This window comes from Bos taurus, chromosome 5, assembly GCF_002263795.3.
Source record: "Bos taurus isolate L1 Dominette 01449 registration number 42190680 breed Hereford chromosome 5, ARS-UCD2.0, whole genome shotgun sequence".
NCBI classification, from domain to species: Eukaryota; Metazoa; Chordata; class Mammalia; order Artiodactyla; family Bovidae; genus Bos; species Bos taurus.
The window spans coordinates 117,410,094-117,434,205 of NC_037332.1; positions in this window are offsets into that span (position 1 = coordinate 117,410,094).

A 24,112-nucleotide genomic window follows, 5' to 3' on the forward strand; every position below is an offset into this window, starting at 1 on the left:
CTGGGCTCGTCAATGTCTATTGATTAAAGAGTCCGGGGACCTGGACCAGTAACAGTGAGACCATCCCCCTGGGATGGGAGTTCTGGGCGGATAGGTACATATGGAATGGGTCACGGCCCCTCCTTCCTTGGCTCTTTTTACCTGGGGGAGGATGTTGTTGTTGTTCAGTTGCTAAGCTGTGTCCAGCCCGTTGTGACCCCATGGACTGCAGCAGGCCAGGCTCCGCTGTCCTGCATTGTCCTCCGGAGTCTGTTCAAACTCACGTCCATTGAGTCGGTGACGCCATCCAACCATCTCGTTCCTCTGTCACCCCTCTCCTCTTGCCTTCCATCTTTCCCACCATCAGGGTCTTCCCTGACGCTGGCAAAGGGGGAGAAAGGGGAGCAAGCATGTCTCGATGATGTCAGTCCCGTACGGGGGTTCCTGGCAGCCTCGGATGGGTCTTTGCAGCCTGCCCTCTGATGGGGTCCCTGGCTCTCCCAAGGCCATGCCTCGGACAGGCTGATGGACCTGGGGGAGGAGTCGCCCTTCTCTCTGCCTCCCAGGCCCACACCTCCCTTCTTTAACCCCATTCCCAGTTCTGGATCCTGGCTGCATCTCGCTGTTGCTGGTCATACTGGAAGCCTGGAGTTCCAGAAGCTTCTCCATGGTTCTGTGTGGAATGAGGCCCAAACCAGCCTTTCCTTTTGGAGAAGTAAGTAAATGTGATTTCTGAGTCCCTTATCTATAAAATTGGGATAAGAATGTCTCTCCCCCAGGATGGCTGTGAGGCTCAGACCAGCACAGCTGGCCAGAAGCCCACATGAGGCTGTGGCCCCCCGGCATGGCGTTGCCACCTCTGCTGGGGCCCTGCCAGGCCGCAGGCATCACCTGCGTTTCCATGACTTGCAGTCAACATGGCAGACTGAATAGACGAAGGATGCTTCTCCTGCTTCAGACTTGCAAAAAGGATGGGTGAACTCTAACAGGAAGTTCTAAGTGCATGTAGAACTTAAAAGCAGGGGAAAGCCTTGGATACCAGAGGGAGGCGGGACTCAAGGCCAGAGCGGCGGTGAGAGTGTAAGGGCAGGGTCTCGAGTGGGGCCAGGAGAGGGCTGGGGCGATGGAGTCCCCTTCGTGAAGTCGGAGTCTGACAAACGCCGTCACTTCATGAATGGGCCAACCGAGTGGGCACCTGCTTTCAGCTGTGGGTTCCTGATTTTGTAATGCCAACTCTGGATGGATGGAATTCGTATTTACACCCCAGGAGCGCTGAGGTGAGAAGTGCAAGTTGGGTCTCGGAGAAACACCTCTGGAACGGGTGGAAGCCACTTGCCTCGGCCACCACCCCCAAACCACTGCGCGTGCCACCTGGGATGCTCCGGGCGCCCACGGACGGTGGTTCTCATGCAAGACGCACTTCTGAGTGAGAAAGTTCAGAGACGATCCAGAGCTCGAGCGGATTCATGCTCCAGGACTGCAGGCGACAGAACAGTCTGAAGAAGGTTTAAAAATAAGTGTGTTTAAGTTTTTCAATAAGATGAAGGAACGGACCACATAGGCAAAAGTAGGCCATTGTGAAGAGACTAAACAGGTGGTTAAAAAAAAAAAAAGAACAGAAGGGAAATTCTAGGAATGGAAAATGTGGTCATTGACAGGGAAGAGCGACTCGACAGCCTCCGTCCCCATTTCTGAGGCCATTGTCTTAAGTGTGTAGGAATGTGCCGCTTCCAGGCTTTGGAAAGAGGATGAGGAAATGAGAGAAGTGACAAGGCCCCATCTGCTTTCTCCACGGTGGGTTTACAATCTCCCGAGGGAGACGGGCCTGGGGGAATAAAAATAATGGGAAGCATTTGCTCATCGCTTCCTCTGTCCAGGCGCAGAGTGAACGAAGCCTTTCCTAGGCGTCTGCTTGGCCGATTCTGACCACCCTTCCAAGGAGCCTGCTGTTGGCCCGGCTGCAGGTGGAGGGACAGGGGCCCAGGGAGGGGGGGGCTTGGGCACGTGGCCTGGGGCTCAGTCTGTGTCTGGGGGCCGTGTCATCGCTGCATGACCAGCCCTCCAAAGGGACGCGCCAGGGGACAAGGTGGCAGTCCACGCACACTTGGCTCTGACCGTGACTGCGCTTCACGTCCAAAACTGCGTGGGTTCGCCAATGGCAGGCTTCCTCGTGGACTCACGTGTGAACACGGACTGTTTCATGAAGGCTCTTGGGGGCATACATTTCACTCGCCCAGCTCTTTGACCACTGTCCCAGGCTCTCTTCATTAGCCCTTGCACCTATCCCTGTCAATTTTTTTTAACTGTTTTCCTTTTATTAAAAATATTCATTTATTTATTTGGCTAGTTGCTGCGCGTGAACTAAGTTCTTAGTTGGGGCACGTGGGATCTAGTCCCACCAGGGATGGACCCTGAGCCCCTGCAGTGGGAGTGCAGAGTCTTAGCCACGGGACCGCCAAGGAAGCCCCCCTAACCCTGTCATTGGTGACGCGTCCTCTACCTCCTGGGGCTTACCTGGTGGTTCAGACAGTGAAGAATCGGCCTGCAATGCGGGAGACCCAGGTTAGTCCTTGCATCGGGAAGATGCCCTGGAGAAGGCATGGCAACCCACTCCAGTACTCTTGACTGGAGAATTCTGTAGACAGAGGAGCCTGGTGGACTACAGTCCTTGGGGTCACAAAGAGTCGGACACAACTGAGCGACTTTCACATTCCTCTACCTCCTAGCATCCCGTCTGGGTGGTATAAAATGGCTTTCAGTGAAAAGCTTGCATTCCTGAGGGCAAATTCCAGCAGAAAAATTCAAGTCCGGCAGCGGCTCCTGGTGGGTGCCCAGTACTCCAGGGACTTGCTGACTTTTTTGCCATCAGGATGGGAAGAGATGCAGGCGAGGAGCCATCCGTTATGCAGACTGATCAGGCTTCAGGGAGGGGGCCAAGAATGCATGCAGCATAGCAATGGATGGAGTTAATTGTAATTAATGACTAAGAAGCCCTTTAAGAATTCAGGATTAATTCAAAAAGACATGTATAAGGGTAGTAAACAGGTCCAACTGCCTTTAAATGCTTCACATTTAATACATATTTATCAGAAGTACATTTTTTTTTCCAGACATGCTTTTGGAAGAATACGTGAAAAAATGTTCTTAAAATACCTCAAAGTACAATCCCCTTTGCCACCAAAGGGAGGAAGAAAGGATAGGACTTGTCGACGCATACGAATGTGTTATAAAGGATGCTGAAGTTTAAGTCAGCTGGGAATTGGGCCAGAGATCATCAGGAAAGTTGTTTTAAGCCTGCTGATTCGAAGGAAAGTGGTAGGATTCCATTCTAGGCGTTCTGGGCATCTTTCAAAAAGGAAAGAGAAAGCCTAGAGTATGGAAGAAAGTAGGGTAAGGGGACTCTCAAGGGCATCTCCAGCGAGACTTGTTTGAGAAATCTAGGCCGTGAAAGAAAGGAAGCTGGGGCTCGGTCCCTGTGGTCATGGGGAACTGAACGTGGCAGCAAGGTCTTTGCTGGCCACCCCTTTAGAGGCCCGACCTATGCCCCAGCCCTTGAGTCTGGGCGGGCTCAGTGACACCAACAGCAAAGCCTGGCAAAAGCGACCTGCCCCAGCCTGAAGAGGCTGTTCTCAGACGCTCCGTCGTGTCTGACTCTGTGTGGCCCCATGGACTGTAGTCTGCTGCCCGTGGCATTCTCCCAGCAAGAAGGCCAGAGTGGCTGTCATGTCCTCCTCCAGGGACTGAACCTGTGTCTCTCGAGTCTCCTGCCTTGGCAGGCAGGTTCTTGACCACTCGGGCCCCGTAAGAGCCTGACCACTCTCATTTCTGTCTCTTGAAATCCTGGCCTTTGGCACTGCGCTGCCGTGTTGTGAGGAAGCCCAGATGCGCACCTGGACGGACACGAAGGCCCCCGACGGGCGGTTCTGCAGCCCAGCTCCAGCCCCTGGGTAACCCAGCCTGCCGGGGTCCTGCAGGAGCTGTCTTGGGAGTGGATCCTCCAGCTTCTATCAAGCTGCTCTGAGTGACCACACCCAACAGAGACAAGTTATCACACTGAAAGTGAAAGTCACTCAGTCGTGTCCGATTGAAAGTGAAAGTCACTCAGTCGTGTCCGAATCTTTGCGACCCCATGGACTATATAGTCCATGGAATTCTCCAGGCCAGAATACTGGAGTGGGGAGCCTTTGCATTATCCAGGGCATCTTCCCAACCCAGGGATCAAACCCAGGTTTCCCACATTGTAGGTGGATTCTTTACCAGCTGAGCCACAAGGGAAGCCCAAGAATACTGGACTGGGTAGCCTATCCCTTCTCCAGCGGATCTTCCTGACCCAGTAATCGAACCAGGGTCTCCTGCATTGCAGGCAGATTCTTTATCAACTGAGCTATCAGGGAAGTCTAAAGCATGGACTAGTAAGCAAAGAAAGTCTGTTGATAGTTCAAACCACTAATTTTTTTTTTTTTGCAAGCTAGTTATATAGCAGAGGATAAAAATAAATCAGAGAAACAGTGAAATGAGCCTTATGAGAAACTCCTCTCCTGCCCAAACAGATATAAATGTGTTAAAATATACATAAATATTTATTTATTTAATAAAGTGCTTTTAAAAAAAGTATCTAGTTAGTTTTAATAGTAGCACCGGGGAATATCCAGGAGTTAGATGATAAGAGAGAAAGCATAGCCTAGCAGTGAGGAGTGTTGGCGTATTAGACCCAAACAGATACCTTAAGAGCTAGGGTTTAATGCCTACTTTGGGTTTTCCCTGGAGGCTCAGACAGTAAAGAATCTGTTTGCAATGCAAGAGACCAGAGTTCAATCCCCAAATCCCTGGATCAGGAAGATCCTCCTGGAGAAGGAAATGGAAACCCACTTCAGTATTCTTGCCTGGAAAATTCCATGGACGGAGGAGCCTGGTGGGCAAAAGTCCATGGGGTCCCAAAGAGTCAGACACGACTGAGCAGCTAACACTTTCATTTTTACTTTTTGGGTCTTGAGTGGACCTAGAGGACCTAGAATTTAAAGAAGATCTAAACCTGGGCTTTCTGTCAGAGATTCAGAAAAAGAAGAGTCTATCTGACTTACAACAGGAAGCAGAGTATCTCTGCCCTTTGTTCTGGAGAAGCGGACCAGGAACAAGCTGCCTAGGCAGCGGAGGCTGGTCCTAAGAAGGGAGAGCCCGGGGTCCATGCTGCTCGGAGTCCACATCCCTGCAGGACTGCCGTGCAAAAACGCTGCAGTCAGCCCACACTGGTCTGGAACATGTGAGCTCACGGAGCGCCTCTGAAACACTGTCCCGTAGAAAAATCTTCCTGTTCTCAGGACCGAGCAGAACTGTCAGAGGAAAACTCCACTGAGAGATGAGCTGATGATGCACAGAGTGCAAAGAGAATCCGTTCTGATGGGGGACAGTCACCAGAAGACGTGCAGGAGAAGTCACACCCGAGGAACTAAAGACAGCAGAGAGTCCTGACAGGGCTTTGCCAATTAAACGTGGCCAGAGGGACAAAGAGAGAGAAATTCATAACGTGGCAAGAAGGCATCATTACAAGCAAGAGACAGAGCACTATGCTGGTCGCTCACTGGCGTCTGACTCTGCAACCCTGTGAACTGTAGCCTGTCAGGCTCCTTTGTCCCTGAGATTCTCCAGACAAGAATACTGGAGTGGGTTGCCATGCCCTTCTCCAGGGGATCTTCTTGATCCGGGGGTCGAACCTGGGTCTCCTACATTGACAGGTACCGAAGAGGCCATTGTTAAAAATAAAAGCAAATTAAATGACAGTGTTGGAAGATCCAGCCAAAGAATAGTTTAAAAATCTGTCCATAGGTATTTCTTAGGAAAGGCTTTATACCTCCCTGGAGAGAAACAGCCCTGGTAGGCACACACGAGCCCAGCAGACCCCAAATGCCACTCAGAGAGGGAAGTGGGGACGCGTGGGACCCCTGTTGCCACGTCCCTCGTGTGTCCTCCGCTCTTGCTCTTTAACAGGCTCTCGAGGCCAAGTTTCTGTGTGTGCGCTAAGTCACTTGAGTCGTTTCCGAGTCTTTGCCACCGCACAGAGCAGAGCCCACCAGGGTCCCCTGTCCGTGGGTTCTATGGAATCCCTGCTGACGTCTGGCTTTGTGTCCGTTGTCTTCTGGCACAGATGGGTTTTCTCTCTTGTTTGAGTTTGGTTTTGTTTTATAAAACAGTTTTCGTTGTTAGGATTTACTCTGTGTCTCAGTTTCAAGTAGGGAGAGGGCCATTAGCTTAATTCATCAATTTTTGGCCTTGGGTTCTTAGCAGAAATATTCTGGCACTGCCCTGTCTAACACAGCAGCCTATGTCCATTTATCTTATCTTAAGATAAGAGCCGATGTACATTTGAACTTAAATGAATTAATGTGAAAAAGAATAAAAAGTTCAGTTCCTCAGCTCCCCTGGGGCTTCCCTGGTAGCTCAGCTGGTAAAATGCAGGAGACACTGGTTCAATTTCTGGGTCGGGAAGATCTACTACAGAAGGGATAGGCTACCCACTCCAGTATTCTTAGGCTTCCCTGTGGCTCAGCTGGTAAAGAATCCACCTGCAATGTGGGAGACCTGGGTTTGATCCCTGGGCTGGGGAGATCCCCTGGAGAAGGGAATGACTACCCACTCCAGTATTCTTGGCTGGAGAATTCCATGGACAGAGGAGCCTGGTGGGCTACAGTCCATGGGGTCGTAAAGAGTCAGACAGGACTGAGTGACTTTCACACTCAGCTCCCCTAGTGAAAGACAGTGACACTGTTAGTCACTCAGTCACACTGGACTCTGTGACCCCATGGACGGTAGCCCACGGGCTCCTCTGTCCATAGGATTATTCAGGCAAGAATATTGGAGGGGGTTTGTCATCCTCTCCTCCAGGGGATCTTCTTGACCCAGGGATCTAACCTGTGTCTCCTGCATTGCAGGCAGATTCTTTAATGTCTGAGCCACGGAGGAAATCCTCCGCAAAGGATGAGGATGGAGCAGAGGAGCGAGGACCCCTGAGTCTGTGGGATCGGGGAGGTCAGGGAGCTGTCCCAGATGTTGCTGGGTGACATGGATGACGTCAGATGACAGCACAGTGCCAGACTGCAGCAGCACAGACGCATCTGTGTGCACCCAGACCAGGACAGGAGCTGTGTTCCGGAATGAAGCAGCAACAGGGAACGAGCAGCTTCCAGCCACCGCGAAGAGGAGGGAGGAGCGGAGCAAACTGTTTACAAGGCGCAGAATTAGTCTGCCGGAGAAGTTTGCTGTCACAAGACGAAGGAGACTCAGCGTCTTCAGAGATTGTCCCGCAGCCAGGTATCGGAGAGGAGCTGGACTCGGCTCTCAGCGGGAGGTGGCCCAGCAAGGTTTGAACAGTGTGTCTTCCATGGAGGAGGCTGGACCTGCAGACCTCAGGTGTCAGGGAAGCACGGAAAATCTGACAGCAGGGCGAGCACAGGCCAGCTGATCAGTTTCTCACGATGAACCGCTCACGCTCCTGGTGAATTCCAGGGTGATGCTCAAGGGTCCCTTCTGTTCAAGGCCAGACAGGAGGCCTGGGGGTGACCCTGGAGATGCAGGGGCACAGGGGACCGTGGGCAATGCCAAGGGGCTGCCGTCATAAGGCCAGGCCTCTCACAGCTCAGTCGGTAAAGAAACTGCCTGCAAGGCAGGAGACCTGGGTTCGATTCCTGGGTCGGGAAGATCCCTGGAGAAGGAAATGGCAACCCACTCCAGTATGCTTGCCTGGAGAATCCCGCGGACAGAGGAGCCTGGCTGGCCACAGTCCATGGGGTCACAAGAGTTGTAAAAGACTTAGCAACTAAACCACCACCACCAACCCAGATGTGGGGCCCCCACTCACGTGTCCCTTGTGATGAACTCGGGGATTTCGGAGAAGTTCAGAGCCTCACGCCTGCCCTCGTGGGGCCTCCTGTCTATCGGAGGAATAAGAAACAAACAGCGCAGGTGAAACCCATTTTGGGAAAGGCTACAGTTGGGATATAACATGAACTCAGTGAAGGCAGCAGAAAGCCTTTTCAGAAGAAGCATCTGAGTCGGGGCAGGGAGGGTGTGTTCCTTTCTGGGAGCTGTGATAACAAAGACCACAAACCGTGTGCTTACAAGGCATTCTCTCACGGAGATTAGAAATCAGAGCCCGGGCGTCAGCAGGGCCGCTCTCCCTGAAACCTGTAGGGGAGACCGCTACCCTGCTTCACCCTGCTTCTGGTGTTTGCAGCATCCTCAGCTTCCGGGAGCATGAGTCCAGTCTGCCCCCACCACAGGAGCGTCCCTCAATCTCTGTCTCCATCAGGGAACGTCTCTCCAGGGTTTCTACTGAGAAATCAACCCTTAGTCTCATTACGGGTCCTACCTTGGCAGTATTTGTTTTCTTTCTTATCTCTTTAAATAGCTTTTCTTTGTTTGATATTCTCCTTGCTTTTTCTCGTAACATACTATGATGCATTTGAGTGTGGATTTCTTTTTTAAAGCTTTATTATTGTGTTTTGTTAAACTGCTTGGACCTGAGGACTGGGGCCTTTGTTCTATTTCTGCAAATTCTTACACAGCATCTAACAAGCACAGTCTCTGCCCCCTCCTCTGCATTAAACACCTTTTAAGACTCTGGGTATGTGCCCTCTCCGCTCTGCCTGCCTCTTAACCAGTCTCTGCCTCTGTCTCATCGGTTGTGCTTGCGCTACATCCCGCCTTCCAGTTCAATAGCTGTTTCCTCAGCTGCACATAATCCGCTATAACCTGTCCATTGCATTTTTTTAAATTCCAATTATTGTATCTTTTATTTTCTGAATTTCTGGAACTTCTGCCTATTTTTCAAATCTGCACAATTCCATCTTATAGGCTTTGGTACTTTATGCGTTTTAAAAATGTTATTTCTTGAAGCATATTTCACACCCTTTTTTATTCCAGGTTATACAAATGCTGCCTGGGGTTTCTGCTCAGTCTCCAGCATGTAACCTACTCCTTTATTTTGTGATTTTTGACTAAGGCTCATTTTTCTCATGATTTCATGTGTGAGAATTATGTGAAGCCTGTGTTGAAGGTGCACTCTGCTGAAGAGAATTTGTATTTGATTCTGTTCAGGATTTTGGGTTGCTACCAGCTCAGGGTAGGACAACTTTAAAATAATTTCTCACTTGAAGTTTTTTTTTTTTTTCTAACACACTTGGTATGAGTTGAGGCTGCAAAACCTCACGGGAACTTGCTTGGAGTTTCAAGGTATAAAGGGAGATTTTAATTTTCCATCCACTCAGCACCAAATTTGAGCCAATTTGTTGTCTTTTCCCAAGGTCTTTCCAGGTCACCGTTATATGGAGGGCAGCCCTGTAGCTCCAGCTCCCTGCGGGGTTCTCATATGAGGCACCCCTGTAGCTCCAGCTCCCTGCGGGGTTCTCATATGAGGCACCCCTCCGCGGGTTGGCCTAGCCTTGTCCTCAGGGCCCCAGTGCAGTCATCGGATCAGAAGGTCATGACCTTCAGGGCTGCGTGGACATCACTGAGCCCACAGCTGGGTCCTGGGCTCTGCGCCCTCTCTGCCACCCCATTTCAACGTTGTTTGTTTTCTGAGGATTTCTTCTTTCTTGCCCCTTCATCAAGATATTTCAAAAGAGATTTTTAGAACAATATTTTATTCAGTGTGTTTAGTTGTCATCAGAAGGGTTATTCATTGTACACATTTTATGTATCCTGGCTGGAGACCCGGCGAGAATCCAGTGCTATAGCTCATGCCCAGAGGCCCTCTGCTGGCAGAATTCCCTGTTAGTTGGAGGAGGGGCACTTTTGTTCTGGGTAAGCCTTCACTTGATTGGATGAGGCCCACCCCCATTATGGAGTGTAATCTGCTTCACTCAGATTTAAATATTAATTTAAATTTAATTATTAATCTCATTCAAAAAGATGCCATCACAGCTGCACCCAGGATAGTATTGAACCAAACATCTGATCCAGCCGAGCCAACGCACACAATTAACCACCAGATTCAGGAAGCCGGGAGAGGCCGGCCGGGAATGGGGATGCTTTCTGCGCACAGGTGATGCCTAGAGCCTGCGTGCCGGTCCAGCTCGATCCCTGTCCAGTGGGTGTACATCTCCTATCTCACGGACCCTTGGTTCTTGATTTGCCCTCCCTGTAGACCAAGGGCACCTGCAGGGCAGAGCCCACTCCTCCAGAGGACTATCCAGGGGCTTGCCCAGGTCTGGACTTGCACATTTTTCTTAGAATAGACTATCTGACCTCCCAGCTGCTAGGTGAGGCCCCTCTTGCTCTCCCTGTCCTTGTTACCAGCTCAGTAAACACACACGTGCTGAACACAGTTGGTGCCAGGGGCTCAGCCAGGCCCCAAGGGAAGGATCTGCTTGGAATGGCGCTGGCACTGGAGGGGATGAGGCAGGAGCTCAGGTCTCCCTGTGGGGAGGTGCTGAGGCCCTCGCCTACCCCTGGACACCCCGGCTTTTCCCCTTCTCTGCCTCTGTGCGCTGCCAGCTTTGTGATACAGGAGCCTCAGTCCTGGGGCCAGAGGATGCTCCGGAGGAAGGAACCGTTCTCCTCCTTTTATCCATTTGTGTCCCTTCCCAGCAGGGGGAGAGAGGTGGGAGGGAATGTGTGGACTCCTGAGTGGCTTACACAGACTGCTCCTTGGTGCTCAGAGCCACTCCAGGCCTGTCCCGCTTTTGTGACTTGCTCTAGCCAGGCGCCCCCAGCTCTCCAGCCAGGCGCCCCCGGCTCTCCAGCCAGGCGTCCCCGGCTCTCCAGCCAGGCGCCCCCAGCTCTGCAGCCAGGCGCCCCCGGCTCTGCACCACCTGCCACCCAGCTAGTCTGTTCTCAGGCCTTCCCCTATGTCTCTGGTTTAGGTCCCAGATGTACTGTGACGTCCTGCTTCTCCCAATCTTGCTCAGACTCTTCCCTCGATCTGCAATTCTCTTCTTTTTTTTGCCCATCATAATCCTATTCATTCTTGGAGCATGAATCCAGTCTCCTCCAGGAAGCCCACTGTGAATGCCCCAGCTGGACTGTTTCTCTGAGCCCCAGTGACACCCTGGATGTGCTGTGCTTTGATTGTGTCCTCGCCTGTGAGCTCTGGAGGTGGGGCTGCGCCTGGTCCTACGTTCCCATCCCAGGGCCTGACATGTCACAGGCGCTCCACTGCTGATGGAGAGAGGGGACGGCCACCCCACCCCACGCAGGAGGACAGGAGGCCCACCCTCTCCCTCTGAGGAGCCGCTCCCACAGGTGAAAAGAGCCTGGAGCCCTAGGAGCATGGTGAGTATGCAGTGTTGCCAGGCGGGTAGTTGGTGTCAGGGCTGGGGCCCCTGGGAAGATATTTATCTGTTTCATAACCACAGAAATGGAATTCTGTTTCTCGCTTACATTTATGAGTAAGATATCCTCTTAGGTCGTTAAAAAAAGCCAGTTTTAGACCATTGAGTTGTTTTTATTTTGCCTTTTACTGGAGTTTAAGTAGCAAGGTGAGCGTGCAGCGCGATGCAGAGTGGTTAGGAAGCAGTGAAAGGTGTTTAGGGTGCTCAGGGGGCAGGCGGTGAGATGGAGCGCCGTGAGCAGGAAAGGGTTGCCGACGTTCACTCCAAGCACAGCATTAATCTAAGCTTCCTTTTAATGGAGGAGCTTGTGAAAACAAGGGGGTTGAGGGAGGGAACCCGCACGCTGGCCGCGGTGGCTCTCCAGGGTTAGGGCTGCGGGCAGTGGTACCCAGCTGTGGATGCCTCGTTTCTCCTGTAAGGCGCTGTCCTACATGAAGGGGTGCCCTCTTGCAGCCAGCTGGGAAATGAGCCCTAGCTGGGTGTCGGAAATCTGGGATGCTCACCCCAGCTTTCCAGCTGCTGCCTGGGTGACTTGGGGCAAATCCCTCCACGGCTCGGTGCGATGGGAATAACTCTTGTCTCGGGTGTGTTATGACAGGTTAATGGGATAATCAGCGTAAAGTTGCCTGGACAGTCAGAACTTTATACATGTGTCAACTATTCCTTGAAATATCATTTTATCACCTTCCTTGTCAACACTAACGCTTCTTCAGTAGGATTAGGAAGAAAGAATCACGGTGGATAAACAGCAAAGCCCTGCTGTGGAGCACAGGGACCTGTATCCAGTGCCCTGTGGTAAACCACAGTGGGCTTCCCTGTGGCTCAGTGGTTAAGAGCCTGTCTGCAACGCTGGAGCCCCAGGAGACGCAGGTTCAATCCTTGGGCCTGGAAGATTCCCCTGGAGAAGGACCTGACACACACTCCAGTATTCTTGCCTGGAGAGCCCCATGGACAAAGGAGCTGGCGGGCTACAGTTCACGGGGTCCCACAGAGTCAGACACGACAGAATGACTGAGCATGCCCATGTGGCACGATTGGACTGGCGGATGGTAAACCATAATGGAAAACAATATAAAAATAGAATGTATATATGCATTTAACTCTGTTACTGTGCTGTACAGTACAGAAGAAATGAACACAATATTGTAAGTCAACTATACTTCAGTGACATGTTTTTAAAAAAGAAGAAGGAATGAATAAGATTGAGGGCAGCCAGGCTAGGTGCCTAGATTAAAAACACAGAATTTTATGTGTTTCCTGGTTTGCCGCTGTCTGTTTTCCCCCTTTGTCTGGAAGTCCCCCATTTTGAAGCTTTTTTGTTTGATGATTACACCTGCTCTAATATCCTCTGCCTGCAGTCATCCTGAATTCCCCTTGGCCTTGCTAAGAGCTAGGGAGGCATTCACTGCCTTCACTTTACTGCGCAGACTCTGCACACCTCTAGTGTCTGCCTCGTTTGCACGTGCTGATGGTAATCCAGCAGTTAGGGGGGAACACAGACATCTGAACAGTGGTCTTGTGTCCAGGGTGTTGGATTGTCTGGATCCGCTTGGGTCTGTGCAGAGCACTTTAAGGCCACTGCACATCCTGAGGTGCAAGACCCACCCAAGGGGAGGAAGAGCTCTTGATGATGTCTCCAAAAAGGAAACTTCAAAACTCCATTGTCTGGGACTTCCCTGGAGGTCCAGTGATTCAGACCCCACACTCCCAATGCTGAGGACCCAGGTTTGATCCCTGGTCAAGGAACTAGATCCCACATGCCGCCACGAAGCCCCGCGTGGTGCAGCCAAATAAATAAATATTTTAAAACCCCACTGTTCTCCTTTCTTGTGTGTGACCTCCACTGGTTTTCATGTCCGGGAGTGATGATGGTTGTGAGATGGGGCTGGATTGGGAGGACCTTGAGGAAGAAGGTGAGGGGAAGTTATGGGATGGTGAGGACCTTGTGGCAGATGCCAAGATGATGAGAAGGGCGTGTGGAGGGGAGCAACAGCAGGTGAGTGGACTCTCGATCACACATTTCACGCTGAGACGAATAGCTCCATGCCAAACAAAGCTCTAAATCTCTGAGCGGTACAAGAAATCAATTTCATGGGCACCTGACTTGCCGTGGTAAATTACATAGCAGATTTCAGCATTTATTCATTCTTTTAACCAGTATTTGCTGGGTTCTTCCTCTGCCTGATCACTGCTAGCCAGCCAGTGGGATACAAAGATGAATAAGATGTGGGTGATGCTGACATGGGAACAAGAAACTTGAATAAAATATGACAAGCGTTCTAAGCCAGTTATAGACAGGGGCTAGTGAAGTTAGCCTAAAGGGAGGCGTTTACTCATTCAATACTTGTTGAGCACCTACTGTGTGCTAGACACTGCATCTGGGTCTCAAGGACACAGACACCTTCTCTGTCCTCATGGGTACAGTCTGTAAAGGAACAAAACATGGAGTGGGAGGTTGAGATGAATTTTAGGAGATGGCTGAAGTGAAGCAGCGGGAAGGAGTTTTGGTGGCTTTTAGGCAGGGTGGCTGGGATAGCCTCTCTGAACAGTGGTCTGTGAGTAGAGACTTCAGGGACATGAAGGAGTTAAGCCAGGGGATATCTGAGAGAGAAGTGTTTCAGGCGGAGGGAATAGCAAGAGCAAAATCCCTCAGGTAGGCGTGGGCCCGAGGCTTCGAGGCAAACCGAGGAGACCGGTGTGGGTGAACTGAGTGGGTGAGTGGCGGAGCAGGGAGGGCTGAGGCTGGAGAGGGCTGAGGTGCAGGGTCATCCCAAATGGGGCAGCAGGGGGCAGGTACGGAGTTCAGGGCTCAGGCTCAGTGCTTCTGAAGAGACTTTGAAAAGAATAATGTCATGTGAGTTAATGTTTTTAAGGCATCACTCTGACTATGGATGAAAATAAACTTCAGGGACCTGTGAGCAGGACTGTGCAACAGCCCCAGAAAGAGATGGCTGGGGGCGGACCAAAGCGGCGGCAAGAGAAGGGCAGGGACGGCTGGATTCTTAACACTATGTTTTGAATTCAGCATCAACAGGATTGGCTGATGGATGTAATACTGTGTTTAAAGAGCTGGAAGGGGGAAATGGTGTGTCCAAGATAGAGTGACATTTGCTGAGAAAGGAGAAGCCAAGAGGGGCAGGGATGAGGGTGCTGGGTTCCAGGGTTTGGACCTTTACACTGGATGCACCGCATCAAGACACGACAAGTAGGCTCCTGCATGGGCAAAGCTAAGCAAACAAATGTAGACTTCTGAGTGTGCAGGTAGAAGGTGAAACTGTGGGACAGGGTGGCGTCACTCGAGTAATGAGCCTGGACAGAGAAGAGAGCTGACCCTGGACTCCCCGACTCTGGGGGTTTGGAGAGACAGGGAGGAAGCTGCAAAGCTGTCGGAGGGACTAGAGGAGCAGGAGGAAAGTCCAGGGGCTGTGGAGCCCTGGGAGCCGAGGGGAGGGAACAAATGAAGGGACAATGAGTGACCATCAGCCATAGATGCTACTGAGGGGCAAGCCAAAGGGGACTGAGAATTAAGCTTCAGATCTTGCCACATAAGGGTCAGGGGAGACTCTGATGAAGGTGCTCATATTGGAGTCATGCCAACAGAAGAGCATCACTGGGGCAGAATTCAAGAGAGACAGCGGGAGGAGGGAAGTGCAGATAGCACGTGGAGATGATTCTCTCGAGGAATTCTGCTGTGAAGGAGGAGAGGCTGGAGAGTGAAATCAAGGGGAACTTTTAAATGGCGGCCTGTTGTGTGCTGATGGGAAAGATCTACTTCCAGTAGAACAAGGGAAAAAAGCATGGTCTGTGAGAGAGAGGGAAGAATTGTTGGGGCTGTGTTTTTCTAGGTAAAAATTCATGGATTCCATCAGGCAGGTGGGGACGCTACTGTAGCTAGGGGCATGGAGACGAAGGAACAGGAGATAAAGATGAAACTCAGCCACAGTTAGAGGACATAGTTGGGGCTTGCAGCACATCTTTCTGAAAGCTTCTGGATTCTCAGGGAGGTACTAAGCAAGCCCGTAGGATGAGAGGGAGAATTAGAAGATGTGTTGTGAACCTAGACAGCATATTAAAAAGCAGAGACATTACTTTGCCAACAAAGGTCTGTCTAGCCAAAGCTATGTTTTCTCCAGTAGTCACGTATAAATGTGAGAGTTGGATTATAAAGAAAGCTGAGCCAAAGAATTGGTGCTTTTGAACTGTGGTGTTAGAGAAGACTCTTGAGAGTTCCTTGGATTGCAAGAAGATCCAAGCAGTCCATCCTAAAGGAGATCAGTCCTGAATATTCATTGGAAGGACTGATGTTGAAGCTGAAACTCCAATACTTTGGCCACCTGATGCGAAGAACTGACTCATTTGAGAAAACCCTGATGCTGGGAAAGATTGAAGGTGGGAGGAGAAGGGGATGACAGAGGATGAGATGGTTGGATGGCATCACTGACTCAATGGACACGGGTTTGGGTAAACTCTGGGAGCTGGTGATGGACAGGGAGGCCTGGTGTGCTGCAGTCCATGGGGTCACAAAGAGCTGGACACGACTGAGCGACTGGACTGAACTGACTGACTGACTGTGTGTCTGAGGAGAAAAGGGAGGAAAAAATCACCTGGAAAAGTAGGAGAGAGAATGAACTGGGAAAATGTGCTAGAAATTCCTGAGCAGCATTAAGAGTCCATTTAAAGTTGTTTGTTGTTCTTGTTCAGTCACTAAGTCATGACTGACTCTTTGAGAAACTTAAAGTTAGAGGGTCAAGAATTTAAAGTGAGCTCTGTCAGCATGGTTATGCTTTTCCCCTAGCCACACTCATCTGAGCAGGTGCAAGCATGGTAGGTATTTAGCTGTAGACGGTCAGAGATGCGATCTGTCCCAACTGAGGATGACGGGCCAGGGGAGTGGAGGGTGTATTTGAAGGACGGTTATGACTGAATCATGAAATATCAGCTGTGTAGACGAGGAGACAGGAATTGAGATCTTCAAGGGAGAGTGACTGGGGAGGAATGGAGAACTTCAACACAGAGGAGTTGGGGGTGGAATAGTCTGACCGGTGGAATAGTCTGACCCGTGAAATTCACAGTGATGCTCTTAGTGGGGGAAGGCGGGAGGACAGGGGAATGTCAGGCAAGGACAATCCCTGTCTCCAGGCCCGGGGACACAGCAGCATCAGGTTTTCTCTGTGAAGGGGAAGAGAAACCAGGAGATGACGAGACCTGGATCCTGGAAGGGGACCCCGAGTTCACCAAGTGGGTGCACAGAGTGGCAAGCTCCTGGGGCAGCCCGGGTTTGCTGGAGTGTCCTGGTGAGAGTCTAGGCTTTGAGCCAGTCACTTTTGGGTCTAAAACCCAGACCTGTCACTTGTCATAGATAAATCTGGGTGAGTTACTTAATGCCTCTGCACTGCTGGTTTCTCATGTGAAGCAGGTAAATTCTCACCCCTGGGATTGCTGCAGATGCTAAAGAATAACATACACACTCATCTGATGGCCAGCAACTATTCCTTATTTCTCTCTCAGGAATCAAGTTTCTTCATCTGTATGTTGTTGCTGCCCAGTCACCAAGTCATGTCCGGCTCTGTGGCCCCATGGATTGTAGCTCACCAGGCTCCTCAGTCTGTGTGGTTTTCTAGGCAAGAATGCTGGAGTAGGTTGCCATTTCCTTCTCCAGGAGATCTTCCTGGACCCAAGGATAAAACCTGCGTCTCCTGCATTGGCAGGTAGATTCTTTACCATTGGGTCACCAGGGAAACTCTCATTTATATAGGTAAGATAATAAATATTTGGTTTGTCATATGAATTAAATGAGATAATATACTATATATTTTCTGGTTCATAAGAGGCATTTAATAAATTTTATAGTTAGACTTGATCTTTCTAGAAAAGATCTTTGTTTGTAAAATAAGGATAATACATTCTCCCATGGAAAGCTCTCGAAAGGAACATTATTTTCTTTAGTATATCCTCACTTAACTTTTTAAACCAGCAGGTAGCTTGGAGAAAAAAAAAATAGCACAAGGCAATATCCAAATCTACTATGATAGTTATGCTCAACCTAATTGCAATGAAATTGGAGTTGATTTAATTATTGGCATTTAGAAAAATAAATTTTCTGGATATATGTGTGTTACATGGAGATCCAAAAGAACTCCAAATTCCAGTAAGTGATTAGTTCATTATGTAGACTAATTGCTTTTACAGTTATAAATAAATTCAAAACATCACAGCTCTAAAGTATACACCTGTGCACTAATTGCCTTTCCGAGAGCTGTTTCCATGGCTGCAGAGCAGACGTTCTGCCACCCACAGATCGGATGGTACAGGTGGATCCCAGAGACACACTTCAGGAAGGGCACATTGATGCCAGGGCTTGGCAACAATGATCTTCAGCACCACAAGTCTCTGGACAGCTCCACCCTGCCGCTTCTGCACTCAGAATTCCAGAACGTTCCAGAGTTCCAGAACCTCATTAAGGTCTGAAAAGCATTTAGAAAAAAACACAAAAAGCAAAAAGCTGGTGAGGACGCTGGGCCTTCGAGACTTTCAAGCAACATCCTCAGTGCCCCACAGAGGATGAAGCAACAACCAGGAGCTGGTGGCCTTGGCTCATTTGAGTTCAGATCCTTAGTTCTCTGAACAATGGCAACTGCTGGAAACAATGCTTTCCGGGGAACATTTTTCAAAGAAACTAATGACCAAAAACTCTGGATGCTTTAGTTAAATATGTGCATTTTCAAAGACTTGCTTCTGCTTGAATTTGCATAATGGTCCTTTCCCACAGGCCAACGTTACCTTTTACAGTGTTTAATAGACTCAATGTTGCATTATTAACAGCCATATGCAAAACGATGACCTCAGGAGGTTCCTCGTCCCCCACAGGCCTTCTTCCTGATTACTCACCTGTGACCTCTGTGGCCCAGTCAGCCTCCTAATGGGGCTGCTCTGTTTCTTTGGTCCAGGTGTCTAAATGGAGTGTTGTTGCCTGATGAATCCCCAGGGCTGGGAGAAGAAAGCCCAAATGAGGTAGAAATGACCTTCTTTTCAGAACCTTGAGCACACGCAAGCCCTTTTATCAGTGTTTAGTAATGCCAATTTTTTTCTTTCCTCTTTTTCCCATTTTCCTCTTTTTATTTTGAAACAATCTCACACTTGCAAAAAACATTGCAAAAATAGTACCCTTCATTGCAAGACCTTATGCAAGTTTCACCAAGAGTCCTAATGATGCCCTTCAGTAGCAAAAACGCCCAGTCCATGACTGAGCATGGCAGCCTCCCGTCATCTCTCCTTTGTACCTCCCTGGAATGGTTTCTCAGTCTTAATTTGACTTTCATGACTTTGATATTTTTTCAGATCACAGGTCATTCGTTTTGTGGAAGTCCATCAATTTGGGATTGTCTGGTATTTCCTCATGATTAGATCGAGGCTACGTATCTTAAGCCAGAATATGACCCAGTCTCTGCCTTCTGCTTCTCATCAGTGTTATCAGGTGTCATGTTATTGATGATGTTAACTTTCATCATGTTGTACTCAAGCTATTGCTATGCGACAAGCCACCACAACATTCAGCAGCATCAAACAACCATTCTACAGTCCTGATGGCTTCCCAGTATAGGAATTCAGGTAAGCCTCAGTGGGGGGTTCAGATTTGGAGCCTCTAGTGCGGGGGCAGAAAATATTAAGAAGAGGTGGCAAGAATACACAGAAGAACTATACAAAAAAGATTTTCATGACCCAGATAACCATGATGGTGTGATCACTCACCTAAAGCCAGATATCCTGGAATGCAAAGTCAAGTGGGCCTTAAGAAGCATCACTATGAACAAAGCTAGTGGAGGTGATGTAATTTCAGTTGAACTATTTCAAGTCCTAAAAGATGATGCTGTGAAAGTGCTGCACTCAATATGCCAGCAAATGTGGAAAACTCAGCAGTGGCCACAGGACTGGAAAAGGTCAGTTTTGACTCTAATCCCAAAGAAAGGCAATACCAAAGAATGTTCAGACTACCACATAACTGCACTCATTTCACATGCTAGCAAAGTAATGCTCAAAATTCTTCAAGCCAGGTTTCAACAGTATGTGAACTGTGAACTTCCAGATGTTCAAGCTGGATTTATAAAAGGCAGAGGAGCCAGAGATCAAATTGTCAACATCCACTGGATCATCGAAAAAGCAAGAGAGTTCCAGAAAAACATCTACTTTTGCTTTATTGACGACACCAAAGCCTCTGACTTTGTGGATTACAACAAACTGTGGAAAATTCTTAAAGAGACAGGAATACCAGACCACCTGACCTGCCCCCTGAGAAACCTGTATGCAGGTCAACAAACAGCAGTTAGAACTGCACATGGAACAACAGATGCGTTCCAAATTGGGAAAGGAGTACTTCAACGCTGTATATTGTCACCCTGCTTATTCAACTTATATTCAGAGTACATTATGAGAAACGCTTTGCTGGAAGAAGCACAAGCTGGATCAAGATTGCTGGGAGAAATATCAATAGCCTCAGATACACAGATGACACCACCCTATGGCAGAAAGAGAAGAGCTAAAGAACCTCTTGATGAAAGTGAAAGAGGAGAGTGAAAAAATTGGTTTACAGCTCAACACTCAGAAAACAAAGATCATGGCATCCAGCCCCATCACTTCTGGCAAATATATGGGAAAACAACGGAAACAGTGAGAAAGTTTATTTTGGGGGGCTCCAAAATCACTGCAGATGGTGACTGCAGCCATGAAGTTAAAAGACGCTTGGTCCTGGGAAGAAAAGCTACGACCAACCTAGACAGCATATTAAAAAGCAGAGATGTTACTTTGCCAACAAAGGTCCATCTAGTCAAAGCTATGGTTTTTCTAGTAGTCACATATGGATGTGACAGTTGGACTATAAAGAAAGCTGAGTGCCAAAGAATTGATGCTTTTGAACTGTGTGTTCAAACTGTGTTTGAGGAGACTCTCGAGAGTCCATTGGAGTGCAAGGAGATGCAACTAGTCGGTCCTAAAGGAAATCAGTCCTGAATATTCCTTGGAAGGACTGATGCTGAAGTTGAAACTCTAATACTGTGGCCACCTGATGAGAAGAACCAACTCATTGGAAAAGACCCTGATGCTGGGAAAGATTGAAGGTGGGAGGAGAAGGGGACGACAGGATCAGATGGCTGGATGGCATCACTGATGCAATGGGTGTGAGTTTGAGTAAGCTTCGTTAGTTGGTGATGGACAGTGAGGCCTGGCATGCTGTAGTCCATGGGCTCGCAAAGAGTCAGACACGACTGAGCGACTGAACTGACTGAGTGTGGGGGCAGTGAGAGGTGGCTGGGCTTTTCTGTCTCTGTCTTCCTGTGGTCTCAGGACCTTTCCATCAGGCCAATCTGGACTTTCCCAGAGCCTGCCATTCTAGGACTGCTGCTGCGGCTGCTAAGTCGCTTCAGTCGTGTCCGACTCTGTGCGACCCCATAGATGGCAGCCCACCAGGCTCCCCAGTCCCTGGGATTCTCCAGGCAAGAACACCGGAGTGGGTTGCCATGGCCTTCTCCAATGCATGAAGGTGAAAAGTGAAAGTGAAGTTGCTCAGTTGTGTCCGACTCTGTGCGACCCCATAAATGGCAGCCCACCAGGCTCCTCCGTCCATGGGATTTTCCAGGCAAGAGTACTGGAGTGGGGTGCCATTGCCTTCTCCAATTCTAGGACTATTGATCTCCTAACAGGGTAGCTGGCTTCCCTGGAGTGCACGTTCTAAGGAAGCCAGGTGGAAGTGCAAGGCATCTTAATGACCTGGTCTCAGGTGCCACTTCCACCACACTCTGTTGGTCAAGAAAATCACATAAACCGATCCATGTTCAAAGGGAGGGGAAAGACCTCAGCACTCAAGGGAGGAGTGTCAAGGTCATGGAAGAAGAAAGGGTATGATGGGTAATATTGTAGGGGGCATCTTTGGAAAATTTAATTGGTCACAATTATTCAGTTAAGACAGTATTTACCATGTTTTTTTCTGTAGGGTTACAGTGTTAATTTTTTTTGTTTGACTTTACAATTTGTAGGTATTCTATAAGGCGATGCTATGAGAATATGTGACATATTATTTTGTAGATTATACTCCACTTAAAATTATCATTACAAAATAATGGCTGTATTTCTCTGTGCTATACAATATATCCATGTTGTTGTACATATATTATTTAGCAGTCTTCTATAGAAAATAATGGAGAAGGAAATGGCAACCCACTCCAGTGTTCTTGCCTGGAGAATCCCAGGGACAGTGGAGTCTGGTGGGCTGCCGTCTATGGGGTCACACAGAGTCGGACACGATTGAAGTGACTTAGCAGCATAGAAAATAAAATTCTCTGCTACATAACAACTAATTAGTTAATCAGCTGGTATAATACCTACTGACATACACTTGGTATATACTGATGATATGGGTTCCGAAGTCCTTATACTTTTTAAGGGAGTCCAATATGTCATTATCAAAATTTACTTTGATGCTGATATCTTCCCAAGTTTGGACTGGAGGAGCCTCTTCTGTGTGTGTGTGTTTTTAACACTTTGATTGAAGTATTACTGACTATTACAAAAGGAAGATGCTGTGAACATCCACGCACAAGTGTTTTTCTGGACACACACGTGCATTTTCTCTTGGGCAGATACTTGGGAGTGAAGTGGCAGGATCATACAGTCCGTGTGAGCTCAGCATTTTAGGACCTGCCAGCTTCCCCCAGTTTCCACTTTCAGCCTCTGGATGTTTCAGCTCCTGCGCGGCACCCTCGGGACGTGGGAAGGTCGGTCTTCAGCCATCCCAGCACATGAGCAATGGTATCTCACTGTGGCTTTTCACGGGCGTTTCCTGGATGGCGATGAGGCTGAACAAGGTTTCCTGTGCTTAGCTGCTCTCTGTATAGTTTCTTCCATGAAGAGTTTGTTGTTGACACTTTAGCCTTTTTTAAAAATTAGGCTGTTCATCTTCTTGAGTTTTGAAAATTCTTCATATAGTCTGGATACATGTCTTTTTGTCTGATATATGATTTGCAAATATTTTCTCCAAGTCTGTGGCTTGCCTTTTCATTCTCTGAAGAACGTCTTACCAAAAGCAGAACTTTTAATTTTTCTTTTTTTCTTTTTTAGATTTTACTCTTGGTGTCGTATCAAAGGAAACACTTAGCCAATTTAAGGTCACATGAGCTTTTTCCTTCTATAAGTTTTACAGTTTTCTCAGTTGTGCGTTGAGTTATTTTTGTATATGGGAAGAGGTACGGAATACGTATTTTTGCATATGCATATCCATTTGTTCTACCTTGTTAGTGAAAAAGATTATTCCTTCTCCACTGAATTGCCTTTACATCTTTTTAAAAAAGTTGGTGGTCCACATACACGTGGGTCTGTGGGTCTGTTTCTTGACTTTTGTCAGCACCAGGCTGTCCTGATTCCTACCATAAATCTTGAAACCAGAAAATTTTAGTTGTTCTACTTTGTTCTTGTCTTGTAAAGTTGTTTAGCTGTTCAATATCCCTTGAATTTTTATTGAAATTTCAGATCAGTTAGTCAATTTCTACAAAAAAACCCTTTTTTAAAAAAAACTAGAATTGTGTTAAATCTACAGATCAGTTTAAGAGGGGCTGACATCATAACAGTATTAATTCTTTCCGTGAATGAACATGATTCATCTTTCAATGTACTTATCTTCTTTAATTTCTCTTGGCAGTGTTTTGTAGTTTTCAATTTGTAGATATTTCACATTTTTTGTAGGATTTATCCTGTTTCACATCTTTATTCCATTGTGGTAGTTGTTTTTTTTTTTAAATTTCAAAATGTGATTGTTACTAATGGATAAATATATGATTGACTTTTGTATGTTGATCTTGTGTCCTGTAACCTTGATAAACTCATTAATTATAGTAGTTCTATTTTATTTGGTAGATTCTATTCAGTTTTATACATAGACAATCATGTTGTCTGTGCTCAGACACTTTGACTTTACATCTTCCTTTTGTTTCTTTTACTTGCTTTATTTCACTGGCTAGTATCTCTAGTAAAATGTAGAATACAGGCAGTGAGAACAGAAGTCTTTGCGTATGCTGTATTAGGTGGGTGCAGAGTTCTGATCGGCTTTTACTCTTTTAGTACTTTAAAATTGTTGCTTTTCTGTCTTCTTGCTCACATAGTTTTTGATGGGCAATTTCTTGGTTCCATATTTTATGAAGAGAAATTTGTTTTTATATGAACATTTTTCTCTGCTGTATATGGCATCTTCTTCACCTCTGCAGAAGGCTTTATTTCTGGTTTCTATCTATCACTGGCTTTCAGAAAGCTGATCATGATGCGGCTCTGTGCTGTCTTCTTCATCTTCCTTGTACTTGGGGTTCACTGAGCTTTTGGGGTTGGTGGGCTTATAGTTATACAATTTGGAATATTTCTTCGAATATTTCTTCCTCCGTCCCGCCCCTGCCATCCTCTTCTTCAAATTGCACACATATTAGGGTAACTGAGACCCTCCCAGAGCCCACTGATGCTCATTCTGTAGCACTTCCTTTCCCCTCTGTATTTTATTTTAGGTAGTTTCCACTGCTAAGTCTTCAAGCTTACTAATCTCTCCTTCTGCCTGTGATCTCATTCAGTGTGTTTTTTATCTTGTGCCGTGTGGTTTCTTTAGATGTTCACTTTGGGACATTTTGTTTTCCGTCTTTCATGAACATATGGAATTGGCTTCTTGAACATATGGAATGCAGTCATAATAAGTGTTTAATGTCCTTTTCTGCTAATTTTATTATTTATGTCAGTTTTGGGTTAGTTTCAATCGATTATTCCCGCATCCTGGGCTGTATTCTTCT